Source organism: Phascolarctos cinereus, unplaced genomic scaffold (assembly GCF_003287225.1).
Source record: "Phascolarctos cinereus isolate Bilbo 61053 unplaced genomic scaffold, phaCin_HiC Scaffold_5;HRSCAF=322, whole genome shotgun sequence".
Classification (NCBI taxonomy): Eukaryota; Metazoa; Chordata; class Mammalia; order Diprotodontia; family Phascolarctidae; genus Phascolarctos; species Phascolarctos cinereus.
In genome coordinates, this window is record NW_027555958.1 from 411,068,545 (window position 1) to 411,089,851 (window position 21,307).

The window sequence follows — 21,307 nt, forward strand, 5'->3', positions numbered from 1 at the left end:
AACTGAGTGCTTCAAGACTCAAATATCATCTGAAATTATTAATGAGTATATACAGAGAGGGTAGATAGATAGAAAGGCAGAAAGATGACAGAAAGATGGGTAGAGAGATATATTCTTATACGGCTTTATATGCATAAGCACATTTCTATGAGATGATACTTATATCATGTATACATTGGCATGGAAATATGGGTAACAACTGGGATTTCATACAAAGAGAAACATAGTTCTATAAGAACTGGACCAGAAGAATTGTAGCCTGCAATGAACTGAAGATAGTGAATAACAACAAAAAAGTTATCTCTCCTCCCTCCTTCCCCCTCCTTCTCCCCTCCTTCTCCCCTCCTTCTCCCCTCCTTCTCCCCTTCTCTCCCCTCCTTCTCCCCTCTCCTTTCCCCCTTCTTCTCCCCTCCTCCCCTCCTGTTCTTGTCCTTCTCCTCTTCTTCTCCACTCACCTGCCCTACCCCACCCCTCCCCACTCCACCTCTTTGTTTCACCTTACTTCAGTTCTCCAAATAGTTCTTTCTTTTTCCCTGGATACTAGTATCTCAGGGAGACAGAAACTTGCCAAATGGAAGTATTCAGGGGGGAAAAGGACCCAAGATGGTATTCATTTTTTTTTAGTGAGTTTTATACTTGGTTTTATTCTACCTTACCTTTTCCATGGCTATAACCTCGTTGGTGCTTCACTGTGTGCTAACCTCTCCTTCCTCACCAACACCCTGAGCAGAGATCATAGATATTATTATATTGTTTTTCAATCTGAGAAAACTGAGGTTTAAGGGGTTTATGACTAGCCCAAGGTTACACACAACTCTCAGGTGGCCCTGGGTTTCAGGGCTCTTTTCATAATATGTCACAATTGTATGGAAGTGGTTTTACTCTGAGGTCGGGCTTGCCTGTACCTCTCATTCTTCTGAAAAACAGAATCCTTCAAGAACCAGATCAAGGTCTGCTTCTCTGAAGTCTTCCCTGACCACCCATGCTGCAATGATCTGCTCCTTCCTCTGAACTCCCCTGTCCCTGATCGTCTACACCGTAGAATTTGAACTCATCATATACTGACTGACTGCATCGTATAATCAGTCATACCTTTATGTTTCTGACACTAAGTATACTCTGTGGGGCAAGTCAATTTACCTCTTTGGATTATAATTTCCCCATCCAAAAAAAAAATAGAATACCTATTTTATAGGGTGAAATAAGTTCTCTCTGGATCACAAAGTTCTCTGTAAATGTGGTCAATTATTAATTCAGTATTTCCATCCAACAAGCATTTTTAATCTCTGCTATGTTCAAGGTACTAGTTTATAGAGAAAAAAATGAAAATATTTTGAACGCCTACTATGGATAAAGCACAGGAGGACTTTGAGGGCAAAGGTTCCATTGTTCCATACTACTTATATACCTACAGAACCTAGCAGAATGCTCTGTTTTTTGAATAGATGCACAATAAGGCATTTTGGATTGACAAAGTCCCCCAGGGTGAAAATCCACATATATGGGAAAAGACCAAAAACAAAATCTCCCGAAAATTAGTGGGTGAATTTCAAGCACAGGTGCCTCACTGTCTGAAAATATTCTAACCTAATAAGTTTATTCCTTTAGCCCACCACCCCCTCAGTTGGTGTCTGGGATAGTAACAACTTCATTCAGATCAATGAATAGCCTATGATTATCCACTTGTCTAGGGGACAGGGAGGCGAGGTCACCAGTAATGAAGTGCTGGCCTTTAAAAGAGGCCTTGGGAAATAGGATCTGATCTATCAGGGGAATGATTAGAAAGAATGTCCAAAAAAAAAAAAGAAATGAATTGTTATTATTTTTACCTGCATTCTGTTTCTGGCTGGGCCATCGATTTGTGATGGGACCTTGGCTTATTCACAGCTTCAGTGTGCCAGGTTTCCCATCTGTAAAATAATACTTGTCCTTGATCCTTAGCTCACAGTGAGTTTTGGTAATGTCAGTGATATACTTTCAGGTCCCTGGGCAAAAGTTGATAGAGAGATGAAGCTAGTGGTTCTTATAAGGCAATCCTCTGTGGCTCAGAACTGTATTAAATGGCCTGTCCTCTTGATTTGCGCTATCTCATCTAAAGCTCTCACCCTGACTTGGACACAGGAGCATTGTCATTCTAATCTATCTGCAATACAGATTAATTGAACTATTCCATTTGAAATCTCATCCAGTTTTCCCAGCCTGCCTCTTTTCAGGGAGGGCTTTCATAAGCATTTCTTTTTATTATGAAATGGAAAAATAGACATCAAACAGAATGTTAACTTCTGGTTTCTTTATCATGTCAGGGATTACTAGAAATAATTACAATAATAATAGCTAGCATTTATGTAGCCTTTTCAGGCCTGCAAATTACTTTAAATATGTTATTTGATTCCCTGAGGGTCTTCCTGGCTCTGTCAATTTTCTCAACTGAAATTCATTCTTTGATGGCTGAACTCCTATATATTCTTTTTCTGTTGCCTCAACAATGGCCTCTGTCTTTTGACCCATGGCTAATGTCTTCCCTTCTGTCTCTTGGAATAAAAGGTGCAAATAGAGTCTGTAGTCATGGCTTTGAACAAGGGAAATAAAGGGAAATGATAGAGGGTAGTGGGGTAAGTGGGAAAGCAAGCCCATGCTCAAATAGGGGTTTGATGATGGGCCTTTAGAAAGCCACTATCTCACTCACTGAGTCTACGAGGAAATAATGTCATGCACAAAAGCCACAAAACCAATTTTTCTAATGGTTTCTTGTGATGTGGAAGTGGCCATGGATCCTACAGGGCTTGCCCAATTAGGCTCCTAACCTGGTGGCCACTGACAAACTTGTATGACTGTCATCCAATAACCAGCATTCTGTTTCAGGTGTGTGTGTGTGTGTGTGTGTGTGTGGTAGGCTGGGGTCGGGCTACACATACCAAATCACCAATCTTTGAAATACTATTATCTTTTATTGTATTTTATTTTTACTGGACCTGTGATTTCATTGGAATAGCAAAGTTCCAACGAGCCTTCTTTTGCCGATACTGATGCAGGGCATATCTGTACTTGCTAGACTTGCCAGAAGCATTGGAAGGTTAAGTGATTACTTCGGGGTCACATAATCCATTTGTGGCAAGTTTTCTGGACTCTGGGGCCAGATGAATTAGCAGAAGTTCTTAACCTGGGATCCATGAACCAATTTGTTGTTCTTAAATTTTTGATAATGATATTTCATTATACTTGGTCCTCTTTTGTATCCCCTGTATTTTATTTAATATCAGGCAGTTAATAAGCATCTATTAAGTGCATACTATGTGGCAGACACTGTGCTAAATATTGAGGATACAAATATAAATTTAAAGAAAGATAGTGCTTGTCCTCAAGGGAAGGTAGCACTCAGAAAGAAGCTTAAAGGAAGGGATGGAGGGAAGAAGTTAACCTGGCCAGGGGCTTGATGGGCAACTTCAAAAACAGTGCATGTGGTGGAAAGTTATGGGATGACTCTCCTGAGCCCTCTCCTAAAATAGAGGTCTGGAAGCTTATGGCTCTGTCTTCTAATCAGAGGTTTCTGATGAAATATAAATACCAAGTCATATAAGATCTTGGGGATTGAGGAAATTTTTCAATGATGGGGCTCCTGGTGCATGATGATATGAGGGAGAAGTGCAAAGAAGTCCAAAAGCAGTACAGCTAGTGGGAAATGAGAATGCATTTAAAAACTTTATTCTTAGAAGAATCCATGGGCTTCACCAGAATTTGACTTGACCAAGGGGGTACATGACATAAAAAAGATTAAGAACTGTTATTTTAAAGGCCAAGAGAAGAGACTATTTAGCAAAGGGCTATGGACCATCAACGGAGTTTAGTTTAATTAGACAACAAATTGGAAAGCAAAGGCATAAGAACCACCATCACGCCACCAATGTGACAAATAAGTTTGTGTCTTCAAATCTGTGTGACTAGCCATTTCAGCCTTTATTGATAGCATCAAATTTTTCCTCTTTTATGTTCATTGAATGTATGATTGAGAACAATTGGACTTGAATGAAAGAAATGATAATAATTAGCATGCATCTAGCCTTTTAAAGTTCACAAAGCACTTTACAAGTATTATTTGATCCTCACAACCACCCTGTGAGGTAGACGCTATCATTATCCCCATTTTACAGAGAAGGAAACTGAGGCAGACAGAGATTAAATTACTTAGCTAGTGAGTGTCAAAGCCCAGGTTTGAACTCAGGTCATCCCAGCTCCAGGTGTATCGTGCTATTCACTGAACAACTTTCCTGCTTGAGGTAAAATAAAAGATATCAGTTGGCCAAGTGTATAGCAAGAGTGAAGGATAACATATAGATAGCCCACATAGTTCATTCTTAACCTCATATGTGAAAAGCCTAGAGAACAATTTTCATCAAGTGAAGGGGAATTGATGAGAAGGCATGAATTCAAGTCACACAGGAGGAAAAAGCCTGCCTAAGTTCTGATGCGTCTCAGTGGAAATGATACCTGCATTCATGAGGTCACAGATCCATCAAAATGTTGAGCTGTCATGGGAAACACGATGCATAGATCCATTTGACTGATTTTAAGTTACAGGATAAGGGAATGTCAATTAAATAAGAAATATTTATTGAACATCTTCAACGTGTACAGAATTGTGATAGGATATTCACGTTGTACATAATGTTCAGAGTCACAGAATGTCAGAGTTATGAGGGATCCCAATCTAGTCTAATCAATATGGCGGGATGGGGGAGTATTCCCAATACACCATGCCGGAGATGTAGTCATGCAACTTTTACTCGAAGGTCTCTAGTGAGGAGTGATTGGTTACTACCCATGGCATCCCATCCCACTTTTGAATACCTCTAAATGTTGGGAAATATTTAGCCAAATTTGGTAACTGCAACTCATTGCTTCTGCTTCTGCCCTCTACTCCCTTACACACACACACACACACACACACACACACACACACACACACATACACACACACACACACATATAAAGCAGTGTGGAACCTGGGGGCCTAGGTCTTTGAGTGCAGCTTTTTGACTGAGTCCAAGTTTTATAAAACAAATCCTTTTATTAAGGGGATTTGTTCTGTGAAGTTTGGATTCAATCAAAGAACCTCACTAGAAGGTCACATGTGGCCCAAATGCCATAGGTTCCCCACCCCTGAATTTAAAGCAAGTGCTTGTGGACTGACTTACTGACTGAGATTAGTTTTAAGTCTCCTTTCATATAAGTCCTTTGGATTCTTTTTTTTTTTGAAGCAATTGAGGCTAAAGTGTCACACAACTTGCAAGTGTCTGAGGCTGGATTTGAAGAAGTCCACTTGACTCCAGGGCCAGTTTATCTATACACTGTGCTACCTACCTGTCCCTAGTTCTTCATATTTTTAACAACACCTCTCATACACTTCCCCTTTCCCCCACAAAAGCATACTTTTAATCTTTTTCAGTTTGAACATCCCCAGTCTTTCAACTGATCCTCATTTAATAAATACAAAGAACAAAAACCTATTTCTTAACTTTTTAATGATTAGCACTGGTCTTTTAAATTTCATTATTCCTCATTAATGAATGCATGGATATATAAATGAATAAATGTATTAAGAAAGGAAGAAATTTATGGGGAAAAACCATTTAGTAAGAAGAGTACTTGGCATAGATACATAGAGAGAGTATAAAGATAGATGTTTAGGAGAAGCAAGTTTTCTCATCCATCTTGGCTGGAAACATGATAAAAAATTTTAATTTGACCAACCCGATTTTTAATACTGGGGTTAGAATCATATAATTTAGGTGATGATTAATTAGGTTTAATTCCATCTTTCAAAGGTAAGCATTGACTAATGCAGAGTATTGTGTTAGAGACTGTGATGTAAGGCTAAACTAACCCTGCTCTCATGTAGCTTAACATCTTGTAATGAGTTGAAATGAACATATACACAAATGAAATACACACAAATAGTCATACTACAAAATGGCATATAAGTGCATAGAAGAGCTATAAACAAAGTTTATGTGAATTGTAGGGAGGTAAGTATGTTTTTAGACAGAAATATCAGTGAAAGAGGTGATTACTTCAATGGATTTTTTATATCTGAAGTTAATCTATACAGAAGATATCAGGGGAGATAGGTTAGGTCAATTGACTGAATAATATTTGGCTGGTCAAAAAGAAGGCTGATCCAATGTTATAAAATGTTTATGGACCACTCACATAAAATTGTTTTAATGCCTCACCAATTAAACCTAATTGGGGAATGTCCTCTGCCAGCCTAAGTATACCTTCAGCTGAGTATTGAGCACTGAATCAAAGTATAAGTTAGGAAGATGACAAGATGAATGCTCTCTTCTCAGCTGCTCCTACGACATGCCTGGTGCTCAGTAAAAGTTATATTATAATAATTATAATAAGATTATGTTAAATATAAGTCTGTATAATTAAAGAAGAACTATTTGAACTGTCAGTGGTGTTTTCTGGAGCCCTAAAGGGAGAAATAATAACCTGACAAAGTAAGTGAAATACGAGATCAGCCAATTAGCAGAATAAGTTCATCTGATGTTTCTAAAGTAGACCAATTAAAATGCATCGTCACTCTTTGATGTTTATTGGAAAGGATGCTGAACGACCACACTGAATGAATATAGACTACCCCTCACCTTTGCCCTCAAGAAGCATGCAGTTAATTCAATCAGTCACATGTGAAAAGGAAAGAGAAAATAATACTGATGCCAGTGAAGATCTAGTTCCCTTGAGTTACTGACTCCCTTTTTAAAGTCCCTAAACTGTATTTGCGTGTTGTATATATCTATTTATGAAGATGTCTCCCCTTCAAAACTTTACTCCTTGAGGGCAAGGACTAAATGTGTGTGTGTATATGTAGTCGTGGGCTATGAGTGGGTGTCGGTGCATATTATATACCTGATGCATGGAAACCATGAAAGAAATGCTTGTTGATCAGTTAGTAGTAAAGGTCTCACTCCATTTGGAATGAAAAGATCGGGCTTAGAGACCCAGATTTGCTACTCACATGCTATGTGATCTTGGGTAAGTCACTTAATCTCGAGGGCCAATAGTATTTGCACTCCCTCCCTAAGATTATTATATGAATCAAATGGGATGATGATAATTGCCATTTATTTAATTAAGGTTTCCCAGTATCTTAGGTATATATTATCTCACTTGATACAACAGTCCTGTGAGGTAGGTGCTATTATTGTCTACATTTTACAGATGAGGAAAATGAGGTTTAACGAATTGGCCTGGGTCCCATAGTTAGTGACTGTGGCAGGATTTGAACATGAGTCTTCCTGATTCTAAATACAGCACTCTATCCACCACGTCACGTCATTGCTTAGTGGGTACAAAGCATTTTTTTGTAAATTCTTTTTTAATTTTAAACTTAAATACAAAATAAGAAAAGAAAAAAAGAAACAAACTTAAATGCTGAAACTAAAATAATACAAAATAAGAAAAGCATTGCCACATACACAGCAGAACATGAGAGAGTATTCAAAATATACTGTAATTAATTTCCATTTCAAGAAAGCCTATATAACAAATACTACACATTGTGTTGAGAACTATCTTTTCTTTGCTTCCTCATAAGTCTTTTGTTCTCTGCTGTGCACTTTTTAATTTGTTCTTTTTCCTCCATCCTTCCCCCCCCCTCCACCTACTTCAGGGCTACAATTAAGCACATAGATTATCTATATCCATACATACATATACATACATATGCATACATATGAACATATGCACACAAAGATATACATATATACATATTCATACATATACCCATACACACCTATATACTTTGATATATAATCAATCATACTCATATATAGATATATACATTCATATGCATCTATGTAAGACTATACTATACTTATTTGTCCTCTGTTTCTCTGAGAGTGAATAACCTCTTCCTTCGTAAGTCTAAGTCTTTTCATATTTTCTCCAAGTCCCCCAACTCATCATTTCCTGCACCACAGTAATATTCCAATCTTATACTGTATAGTTGTTTTAAATAGTCCAAAGCAACATCGATGAATATGGATGCCATACAGTGTAGTTTACCTATTTTTCTCTTGATTAAATCTATTTTAACCTTAACTTTGTCCGACATCATGATTACTACCCCTGCTCCTTTTTCCCTAACAAATTCTAATCCTGATCTTTATTTTATATGTATGTGTATCTCTTATTTTCTATCCCTTCCTAACTCCTCTACTTTACTTCTATCTACTACCTTGCCCACTTATTAGTTAACCTAATCCCCCCTTTCAAGGATCCCTCTCTTATCCTCCCATTCCTAATAATCTAAACACTCTTCTATACCCCCCTTTAATGTATTCCTTTACCCTTCCCTCTATAGATTCCTGCCTTATTCTCTCTTTTCTCCCTATTCCCTTAATGTTTTATTTCTTTCTAATTTTAGAACACTTTTGTACATATATATGTATATATATATACATATATATACATATATATGTATATATATACATATATACATATATACACATATATATGTATATATGTATATATATACATATATACATATATATACATATATATGTATATATATACATATATATACATATATATACATATATATATATATATGCACATACATACATACACATGTGTCTTTCTCCCTCTTGAACCCATTCCTGATGGAAGTAGGTTTCCAGAATTATCAGCCCTCCTCCCCCATCTAATTCCTCTATGTCATTCTTTCTCTCACCCCTCATTTGTATACGATAATTACTCTTTTTAGCTGTTCTTAAATGTTTTTTTTAATCACAGCATACTCAGGTCTACCACAATCTTTCTTACGAACTACTCAATTACTAATAACAATATTAGACATATGTTTTTGCATTTCCTCATAAAAAAAGTAAACAGTCTGTCCTTATTGAGTCCCTTATAATTAGTCTTTGGTGTATACCTTATATTTCTCTTGCCTCTTGTATGTCAAATCTTCTATTAAGTTCATTTTTAAACAAAGTCTTGAAAGGCTGACAATTCTTTAAATGCCAACTTTTTTTTTTCATTCAGGATTACACTTAGCTTTGCTGAGTATAATTTCAGTTGGAACCCCAGTTCTTTTGCTCTTTAATATATAGTATTCCAAGACCTGCAGTCTTCTAATGTCATCACTGCTAGGTCTTGTGTGATTCTAATTGTGGCACCACCATATTTAAATTGTTTTTTTTTTCTTGTTGCTCGTAATATTTTATCCTTGAGCTTGGAGTTTCAAAATTTGACTATGGTATTCCTGTAGGTTTTCCTCATAGGACCTCTTTCAGGTGGTGATTGGTGGAATTTTTCTATTTCTACTTTCCCCTCTTGTTCTAATGCTTCAAGATAATTTCTTTAATTATTTCTTGTATTATTATACCAAGATTTCTTTTCTGATCATAGCTTTCAGGTAATCCAATTATTCTTATGTTTACTCTTCTTGATCTGTTCTATAGATCAACTTTTTTTCTTATGAGATGTTTCACATTCTCTTCTATTTTTTCATTCTTTATATTTTCTTTTATTATTTCTTCATCTCTTATAACTTGCCTAGCTTCCCCTTGCCCAATTCTGACTTTCAAGAAGTCATTGTCTTCTTTAAGATTCTGGATCTCCTTTTCTAATTGGTTTTCTAAGTGACTTTCTTTTCATAATTTTCTTGTTTTTCTTGTTTTTTTTAGGTTTTCTTCAATATCTCTCATTTGATTTTTGAAGTCTTTTCTTTTTAAGTTCTTCTATGATTTCTTTTTGGGCGGGTGACCATTTGACATTACTCTTTGGGGAGGGTTTCTGTGCTTCAGTATCCTCCTCTGAAGATGAACTCTGGTCTTCTCTATTCCCATAGTTACTTTCTATAGTTGAATTCTTTCTTTGTGCATTTTTTTTTATTTGTAGCAACTTATTTTTTCTCATCACCTCTATCCCTGGGATATGGGAGATTATGCCTCTGGCCACAGATCTTCCTTCAGTTTTTCCCTCTGGCCTAGAACTGAAACCAGGACCTCCAGCCTCTAGCAAGGGCCCACAGCCGGTGAGGTCCCTGCCCCACTGCTTCTGCACTTACCAGGCATGTGCTGTTTCCTTCTGTCTCTTCCTCCCTGTCTCTGCAGCACAACAGGGTCTGGTGTTCCTTGTTGGCAGAAATTCCCTTGATCTTCCCCTGGTCAGAGGCCCAACTCCCCTCTTTGTCCCAAGAGGTAAAATTTCCTGGGACTGCGGCTGAGGCAGCCTCACAACCCAGCTAACTAACCCCAAGGCTCACAGCTTGTTGCTTAAGTGGAACTAGCCTGGAGATGTTTCTTCTTCACAAGGACCAGACCTCATCCTAGGCTTTTTCTTCAGATCTTCTCTGATTGTCCCAGGAGGACCACTTTTCTGCTCCTAGTCTTATTTATTTTTCCTGCTCTATGTTAGCCCTGAGGCACTATTTTCTCTTGTTTGTGGGGAAAATCTAAAGAGCTTGGAATTTTCTGAAGTACTCCACCATCTTTCCAGAATCCTCCCCCTGTAAAGCATTTTATAAAGCCTAAACATTAAATTAGGAAGGAGGACAACTACGACAACAACAACAGACAAAAAACACCTTTGGCCTGCTATTCAAAAGAGAAATGAATTGCCTCAAAAGGTAGTGGGTTTCTTCTCACTGGAGATTTCTAAGCAAAGACTGAATGATCACTTATCAGGTACAGACTGGATTAGATGTCCTCTAGGTCTTTTCCAGCAGACACAATGTGATATGGTGGAGAGAATGCTGGGCTGAGGAAGACTTTAGTTTGAGTCTCACCCCAGATTACTACTAGCTGTGTGACCCTGGCAAGTCACTCAGTCTCTGTATCTCAGTTTTGCACATCTGTCAAATGTGGAATGATAGCACAAAGTTATTATGAAGATCAAATGAAATGTATATAAAACACTGAGCAAATGTTAAAATCCCACATAAATGCTTGCTGTGGCAGCTAGGTGGCACAGTGGATAGAATGCAGGGCCTGGAGTCAGGAAGATCTGAATTCAAATCCAGCCTCAGACACTTGCTAGCTGTGTGACCCTGGGCAAGTCATTTAGCCCTCAGTTTCCTCATCTGTAAAATGAGCTGGAGAAGGAAATGGCAAACCACTCAGGTATCTGTGTCAGGAAAACACCAAATGGGGTCACAAAGAATCGAATATGACTGAAAATCAATTCAACAACAGCAAATGTTTACTATTGTAGCATGCTCCTCTAGCTCCTCCTCATCATCATCTTCATCATACAGGGTATAGGCTGGACTAGATGGTCTCTGGGGCCCTTTCTAATTCAAGCTTCTATGATATTTGTTTGTTTGTATAAGTATATAAATGTTATTTACCATAGTAATAGTTCTCTAGTGAAGTGACACCTAGTCTTTCAATGACCATATGCAAATCACGTAAACTCTCTGTGCTTGTCTGCTAATTTGAAGAATGAGTGTTTTAGACTCCATGGCTTCAGAGGTCCCTTTAAATTCTAAACTTATGATCCCATGATCCTTTGCTGAGCCCTCTTGAAGAGAGAGCACGTTCAGGGCAAGGGAAACAAATGATGCAAAGACACAAGGACAAGAAACAGAATGTCATCTTTGGGGAATGGCAATAGTTGATAGCATTTATTAAACACCTACTATGTGTCAGGCACTATACTAAGTGCTCAGGATATTAAGAAAATGGAAAGATAGTCCTTGCTCTCAAGCAAGTAAACCTGTCTGGCTTGCTGTCACTCCTAGCACAATGACTGACCCATTGGAGGTACTTGATAATTGCTTCATGATTGCTTGATTGATTGATACCCTCCCCAAAGCAGAGTGCTTTGTATGTAGCATGTGCTTGATAAATATTTGTTAAATTAATAATAATAATAATAATAATAATAATAATAATAATAATAATAATAATAATAAATGGTATAACATCTCAAGGTTTGCAAAGCTTCTTTTAGAGGAATTATCTCATAAGTCTCACAGTTACTTTGTTAAATGACTGCTGAAGATATCTGTAATCTGGATCATACATACATATCTAAGTTCATTGTATATTATATCCTTTCATGTTGTCTAATTTATGCCTATCAGTGGACCTCTTTGATACTGCCTACTGACCTGCTGAGAACTTCACTGAGTGACCTTTAATTTACCTGTCCAGATTTCTCATTTCACTTCAAGAACTTCCTTGAACATCCCCAGCATCTCTAATGTGGAGGTCCTGATAGTCTCTAGTTTGGCTAATTCACCAAACGCTAGTTACTAACAGCATATCAGTCAGATCATAAAAATAGCCTGGTAACTCCATGCTCCCTTTGCGCCCAACACAATTTTCACCATCTTCCAACAACAATAAGAAACCTTTTTAAGGGTTTATTATATGTCAGCCATTGTGCTACATACTGGGGATAGAAAGAAAGGCAAAAACATGCTCTCTCCCCTCAAGAAGTTCACATCTGAAATCCAAAACCTGCAGTAACCCTGTTAACATTCACCATTTCTTCTCCTTGGTTCGGACTTTTCTCATTGTCTCTGTGAGTCTTACTAGATTAAAATGACAGAAGAACCTACCTACAGCAAACATGGTTAGATTCACACCCATACAGTCTCCTTCTCTCTTCCTCTGACTCTTTCTGCCTGTTTCTGTCTCTGTCTCTGTTTCTGTCAGTCTCTGTCTCTCTGCTTTATCCTGGCATCCATTACCATGAAAATGAAACAAAGAACAAACAAAATAATAAAGTTGCAGAGTTGTGTCCATATATATATGTGGGGGGGGGTCTTTGCTGTTTTAATTCTGAGGTCTAAATGTGGACCTACTTTGATGTCCATTGGCTCCAATGATAAATGACCCCTCTTCTGTGTGAGAGTAGTAATATATGATTATTTCCTGTTTTTTAAATGTATTTAGTATTTTATTTTCCCCCAATTACATGTAAAAACAATTTTCAACATTTATTTTTAAAACTGAGTTCCAAATTCTTTCTCTTCCTCCCTCCCCAGTCCCTCATTGAGAAGGCAAGCAATTCAATATGGGTTATGCATGAGTAGTCACATAAAACATTTCCGTATTAGTCATGTTGTAAAAGAAAACATAGAACAAAAAAAAAAACTTCAAGAAAAATAAAGGAAAAAAGTATCCTTCAATCTGTATTCAGACACCATCAGTCCTTTCTCTAGAGATGGATAGCACTTTTCATGACAAGTCATTCAGAATTGTCTTGGATCATTGTATTGCCTAAAATAGCTAAGTCATTCACAGTTGATCATCTTACAGTATTGCTGTTACTTTGTACATAGTACATTTCTCTTTGCATCGACTCATGTAAGTCTTTCCCATTTTGGGGGGAGTATCCTGGTCATCATTTCTTATAGCACAACTGTATTCCATCATAATAACATAGCACAATTTGTTTATCCATTCCCCCATTGATAGGCATCCCCTCAATTTCCAATTCTTTGCCACCAGAAAAGCGCTGCTATGAATATTTTTGAAAATATGAGTGCCTTTCCTTTTTTTTTTTAATCTCTTGGGATACAGGCTTAGTAGCAGTATTGCTAGATCAAAGGGTATGCATGGTTTTATAACCCTTTGAGCAGAGTTTCAAATTGCTCTAAAGAATAGTTCAATCTATTGACAACTCCACCAACAATGCATTAATATTCCATTTTTCATACATCTCCTCCAAAATTTGCCTTTTCTGTCATATTAGCCAATCTAATAGGTATGAGATAATATCTCAGAATTAATTTAATTATTGTTTCTCTAATCAATAGTGATTCAGAGTATTTTTTCACATGGTTATAGATAGCTCTGTTTACTTCATCTGAAAATTATTCATATCTCGTTTTCATTTATCACTTGGGAAATGGCTCATATTCTTACAAATTTGACTCAGTTCTCTATATATTTGGAAATGAGGCCTTTATCAGAGAAACTCGCTTTAATTTTTTTTCACACTTACAATTGCTAAATGTATTTCCCTCCATCCTATTCTCTCACCCTGTTTATTATATTCTCTCTCTCCTTCCCCCCTGTCCCTCCTCAAAAGTGTTTTAGTTCTGGCTATCTCCTCCTGCAATCTGCCCTCCCTTTTATCACCCCCACCCCTTCTCTTACCCTCTTCAACTCCTACTTTCCTGTAGAGTAATATAGAGTTCTATGCCCACTTGAGTGTGTATGCTATTCCCTTTTTGAGCTGATTCTGATGAGAGTAAGTTTTACTCACTATTCCACCACCTCTCCATCTTCCCCTCCATTGTAAAAGCTTTTCCTTGCCTCTTTTATGTAAGATAGCTTACAGTACTCTATCTCCCTCTTTCAGTTTCTCCCAGTGCATTCCTCTTTCTTATCCCTTAATTTTATTTTTTAAGATATCATCTCTTCAGATTCAATTCACACTTGTGCCCTCTGTCTATATACTCCTTTTAACTGCCCTAATAATGAGAAAGTTTTTATGAGTTAAAAGTATCATCTTCTCATACAGGAATATAAACAATTTGACCTTATTAAGTCCTTTCTTATTTCCCAATCCTGTTTGCCTTTTTATGCTTCTCTTGAGTCTTGTATTTGAAAGTCAGATTTTCAATTCAGCTCTGATCTTTTCACCAGAAATGCTTGAAAGTCCTCTATCTCATTGAATGTCCATTTCTTCCCCAGTTTTGCTGAGTGGGTGATTCTTGGTTGTAATCCTAGTTCCTTTGCCTTCCTGAATGTCATATTCCAAGACTTCTATTCATTTACCATAGCTGCTAAATCTTGTGTTATCCTGTGTTATTCTAACTTGGTTCCATGATACTTGAATTGTTTCTTTCTGACTGCTTACAATATTCTCTACTTGACCTAGGAGCTCTGGGATTTGGTTATAATATTCCTAGGAGTTTCCATTTTGGGATCTCTTTCAAGAGGTGATCAGTGGATTCTTTCAATTTCTATTGTACTCTCGGGTTTTAGAATATCAAGGCAGATTTTCTTGATAATTTCTTGAAAGATGATGTCTAGGCTTTTTTTTTTCTTTATCATGGCTTTTAGATAGTCCAATAATTTTAAATTATCTCTCCTGGATCTATATTCCAGGTCATTTTTTTTTTGGCTAGGCAATGGGGCCAAGTGACTTTCCCAAGGTCACACAGCTATTAAGTGTTAAGTGTCTGAGAGCAGATTTGAACTCAGGGCTGGTGGTCTATTTACTATACCACCTAGCTGCCCCAATTGTTTTTTTCACCCCAATAGGATATTTTGCATTATCTTCTATTTTTTCATCCTTTTGGTTTTTTTCAATTGGTTCTTGAGTTCTCACAAAATCATTAGCTTCCATTTGCTCCATTCTAATTTTGAAGGAATTATTTTCTTCAGTGAGCCTTTATACCTCCTTTTCCATTTGGCCAATTATACTTTATAAGGAGTTTTTTTTTCTTCAGTGAATTTTTATGCCTGTTATTCCATATGACCAATCTGATTTTTCAGGGCATTCTTCTCCTCATTGGCTTTTGTACCTCTTTTACCATTGGGCCTATCCTCTGTGTGTGTGTGTGTGTGTGTGTGTGTGTGTGTGTGTGTGTTTACCAAGCTGTTGACTCATTTTTTTTTCATGATTTTCTTATGTCACTCTCATTTCTCTACTCAATTTTTCTTCTATTTTTCTTACTGTATTTTCAAAATCCTTTAAGTTCTTCCATGGCCTGAGACCAATTCATATTTTTCTTGGAGGCTTTGGATGTTGGACCTTTGATTTTGTTATCTTCTGGGTGTGTGTTTTGATCTTCCTTGTCTCCATAGTAACTTTATATGGTCAGAATTTTTGGTTCTTTGCTCATTTTCCCAGTCTATTTCTTGACTTTTAACTCTTTGGTAAAGGGAGCCTCTGCTTCCAGGGTGGAGAGTGCATTGTCCCAAGCTTCAGGGTTTTTATGCAGCTGTTTTCAAAGATATTTCTAGGTACCTGTAAGTTTTCAGTTCTTTCAAGGTAGTATGATCTAAGGAGACATATGTTTACTGCTCTACTGGCCTGTGCTCCGGTCTGTGAATGACCAAGCACTTTTCTGCCCTGGAGCTGTGAGGAGGGTTATCGCTGCACTATAGTTGCTAATAGACCCTGTAATCTCTTTCTGATCAGTTGTTTGACCCCCTTACTGTCTGTGGGCTTAAAGCTCCAGAAGTAGCCATTGCCATTGCCACTGCTAATTCGGTGGCTCCCAAGGACTGTTCCTGGTTCACTGGGACCCATCTGCACTGATGTGACCTGAACTCCACCCTCAGCCAATGCAGCAGACCGTTCCTGTTGCCTTCTAAGTTGTCTTTAGCTGGAAAATCATTTCACCCGATCCTTTTGTGGGTTCTGCTGCTCTAGGAATTATTTTATGGAATTATTTAAAGGTGTTCAGAGGGGTTTTGGGGAGAGCTCAGGTAAGTAGCTGGCTTTTCTTCACCATCTTGGCTCTGCCACTATTTCCTGTTTTTGAAAGAAGAAATGAGGTAGCATCACTTCCTCCCAATTAAGTGCAGAATTTCTGAGCTGGAAGGGTCTTTAGAAATAATCTTGTCTCACCACCCCTTTTTTTAGAGGAAGAAAAAGGCCTAGAAAGTTGAAGTACTTTCCCTAGGTCACACAGTTCATTTGTGCCAGAAGTTAGACTTAAACCTACTAATTTTTTTTCTGCTACACCACATTGATTCTTCAGAATTACCGGTGAAAGCTGCCCCCTACCCCTCTCAGTAAATTTGGTTAACTGTTCTACATGACTTTGTTGGAGAGTTAAGGTGATCATTAGATATTTCTGCTTCTTGGAACCTTTTCTCTTTGTAACCCAAGCACTTGACACATTGCAGATGCCTAATGTTTATTGATTGATTAGTTGGACCATTGCAAGGAACTAGGAATATCTGGACAAATACTCAATAGCTGGGCAGTGACTAAATATTTTACCTTTGGATGGCTGTGTAGACAGGAGTATTTTGTACTCAAGAACTCACTATGGATGACAAAATATCAGTACTAAGAAATACATGAGTTTATGAACTTATATATTTAAATTCTTCTTTGTCAGTTGGCTGACCTCAATTCAACCATTTCCATCTGTCCATTGGACTACTTCTGATGCTCTTCTCATGTAAGTTCACACCTACACCTGATTATTATGATTGTTCAAGACAAAGTATTGAGAACCTGAGGGTGTTGAATATCTCCATGACTACCACACTTATTTCATGGTGTCCATGGTTACATTTGCAAGATGCTATCAACCATCAAATTAATTGTGATTATTTACTTGTAATTTCAAACAATTTTCCTCATTACCTTGATCTGAAATTAGTACTTTGTACCTTCATCTCTCCTCAAAAAAGAAGGGAGAATTAGAGAAGAAAGTGAAGTAGTTGTTTTTTTTTTTAAAACTTGACAGTTGCAATGCATCATTTTCTCTTTCCTGAGGGCTAAATAAAATGTTTGAAATTGCAACAAATTGGGATTTCAGGGACAAATTCATTTTCCTCTTCAGAGCTCTTCCCCCTGCCTTTGGAATTCCCTTGGGTTTAGAGCTCTCATTTATTTGGCAGTGTAAGCTTAAATTCTGATCCTCAAAGGAAAAACATTTCGCATAGCACCCCTTTCTAATTCCCAATGATGTCACATTCAAGCCAAATATTCTTCCCAGTTCCTTCCTAAAAATCTCAGGGCTACTTGGAGGGATCACTACATTATATATTGTGTCCATGCATTTACTTAATATAGATTCAATTCAATTGAAGAAGTATATATGAAATTCTTAACATAGTCTGAATACAGTGAATACAAAGACAAAAATTAAATAGTTTCTAACTTCAAGAGTCTTACATTGTATTCAGGGATGCAACATCTATCCGGACAAACAAAGGCAATGTAAATGCAAAATAATACAAAGTAATTTCAAAAGGAAAGGGAAAAAAAACACTGAGCACCTACAATGTACCAGGGCCTAAGCTAAGCACTCTACAAAAGCTATTTCATTGGATTTTCATAATAACCCTGCAAGGTAGTTGCTGCTATTCTCCTCATTTTACATTTGAGGAAACTGAGGCAAACTAGAGATTAAGTGACTTGCCCAGGGTCATATATCTAGTAAGTGTTTGAGGCCATATTTTAATTCAGGTCTTTCTAACTCTAAGCCCAGCATGCTCAATTCATTGTATCCCCTAGTTACCTAAAGCCAGAGAATACTTAATAAGTGGGAAAGATCAGAAAAGGTATTTTGTAGGAGCAGGCATTTGATCACCTCAAGTGATCAATTTCTTGATCACTTGATCACTTCCTTAAAGGATGCTAAAGACTGCAAGAGACAGAGGTGAGAAGGGTGAATATTACAGGCATGGTAGGCTAAGCACGCAACTGCAAGGCTGCAGGAAATGAAATGTTGCAAACAGGAAGCAACCAGCAAATTTTTTTTTGTAAGAATTGAGGGGACATGAAAGAAAGTAATATGAAATAAGACAGCAAAGGTATGTGAGAGATAGACTGTGGGAGGGCTTTAGGCCTCTATGGAAAATCAATCAATAAATCAACAATCATTTATCAATTATCTACTATATGTCAAGTACAATGCTATTCTCTTTGTATAAATACACAAATAATGAAACACTTTCTACTCAGCAGACTACAAGTACATATAAAAACATAGACAGAATAAATACAAGGGAATTAAAGACAAGATGTTTATGGGAGAGAGGGCATTAGCAGCTGAGGAAAAGTTACAAAAAGACTTTATTTAGAAGATGGTATTGAGCTGTTTCTTGAAGGAAGGGAGAGTTTCTATGACGTAGAGGCAAGGAGAAGAGTATATTCTAGGCATGGAAAATGACTGGGAAATAAGAGGTAGAGTGCTGTGTGAGAATGGCAGAGAGAAGGGCAGTTTGGATTATGAAATGCAGGAGTGAGGTGCGGTATACTGCAAGTATGGAAAGATAGATTGGATCCAGATTGTGAAGGGCTTTAAAAGCCAAATATAGAAGCTTATATATTTTTTTCTACAGGTAATAAGAAACAACAGAATTTTTAATGAATGGAGGGGGTGGTAACCTTAGTGACAGAGAGAAGTCAGATTGCAGGAGTCCATGGTGGAGAAGTGGAAGCAATACTTATAGAGTATTCAGGAAGTTTGGCATTTGAATGGAGGAGGGAAATAGGACAATTACTCAGTGACTTAGTAGGATTAAGTGAAAAATTGGGTAAAATGTGAGGAACCTCAGCAGATTTACAGAAGAGGATAATAAACCTCTGAGAGGAGGACATTGAAGAACAATTTCAGACCAAAAAAAAAGAGAGAGAGGAGAGAGTAAAGTTCGAGAAATGATTAGAGGGACTGATATCAGTGCCAAGACTTGTAGACTTTAGTGCTGCAAGAGGCCTTTGTGGCTGCCTAGTGTCATTTTTTTTTTACTTTTAAATAAAATAACCAAGGACCCCATAGGCTAAGGTACTTGCCAAGTGCCCCAGTTATCTGAAGACAATGTTAGGACTAGAAACCCAGTCTCTTGACTGCCAGTTCAGTAGTCTTCCTCCCACTGCATTGTGCTTTTTCCTTTGATATAAAGAGAAAAGAAGATAGATTAGAAAGAGAAATATTTTGAGGTAGAGAAGAGGAAGACATGATTAATTTGATTCAGTCACTGAACACAAAAGGCGAAACTCTCACAGATCCTATTCACAGGACTCTACATGGCAACAAGAAAAAGCAGACTGACTGGGGAGTTGAAACAAGAATAGAAGGGTATAAGATTAAAAGAAAGAAGAGAAAAGAACAGATTAGGGAAATATTATGTGATAAATACGAAAGAAAAAGTTTGACATCTAAAATATTTAAGGAACTGTTAAGGAAATCCTACAAAAATCACTCCTGGTCTACAATGAATTAAATAGTAAAAGAATAAGCAGAGACAATTTTCTTATTTTTTAATTTTCTTTTTAATTGTTATCTTTTGTTTTTATGTTATCTTCATTTCAAAATATATCCTTCCCCTCTTCTCTGCCTAAAGAGTCATCTCTTATAGCAGAGGATAAATAATAAAGAGGAAAAAGCCAGTTCTGCAAATTTAATCAACAGTCTGACAGTCTATGCCATGTTTCACAACCATAATCCCCTGCTTTCCAGTGAAGGGAGGGAGACATATTTTCTCACCTATTCCTGCTGACATACTTGCTCATTATAATTAGAAAGGATTCCATTTTATTTTTGTTGATATTTCCACTTATGTTGTTGAAACTATTGGGCATATTGTTTTCCTCTTTCTGCTTACTTCACATTACATCTATTCCTAAAAGTTTTCTTGTGCTTCTTTCTGTTCTTCATATTTCTCATTTCTTAAAGCATAATAATGTTCCATTACATTGATACGCCATCATTTGTTTAGTCATTCACCCAATTGATGGACATCTATTTGATTTCCAGTTATTTACTAGTGCCAAAAACAATATTACTATACATTTGTTAGTGTATATGGAAGTTTTCTTTCTACCTTCCTAGGAGTATTTGACTATCAGTAGAATCTCTGGGTGAAAGGAAGGCTTCCTCAACTCCTCTTATTTCCACTGCCTTACCTCTCTTATTTCCTATTTTTCCTGTACATAGCTTGCTTTGTATGCTCATTTGCATAGTGTCTCCCCAACTAGATTGTAAGCTTCTTGAGGGCAAGGACTGTCTTTTGACTCTTTTGGTATCCCCAGCACTTAGCACAGTACCAGGCACATAGTAGGCACTTAAGAAATGTTTACTGACTGATTTAAATCACCATCTTAGCAATATTTAATCACTATCTTAGCATCATGCCAAAATCTTTTTGCAGAATGGTTTAGCCAATTTACAATTCCAGCAATAATGCATTTGGATACCTGACTTTTCCCTTCTCCTCCAAAAGTAACTATTTCCATCCTTTTTGTCATCTTTGCCCATTTGATGGAGGCAAGACAGGAGTTGAACCAGTGGGTTTCAAAAGAGGAAACACAAATTGTTAATAAGCACTTGAAAAAGATTTATTCATCCTCATAATGTGGATGCAAAATTTTAAAATTGAGATTCTTCCTCAATACCCATCAAATTGGCCAAAATAATTAAAAATAACAAGTCTACACAAGAGAGTTGTGAATAAACTGATAAATATACTAATTACTTATGGAATTGTAACCCCATAGAGTCTTCTTGCACAGGACCTGGCAATATCAATTAACAAACATTTGTTAAGTGCCTATTAATGACCCAGGAACTCTTCTAAGTGGTCAAGATACAAATATGAAGTCAAACAGCTCCTACTTCCAATAAGCTAATATTCTACCAGGG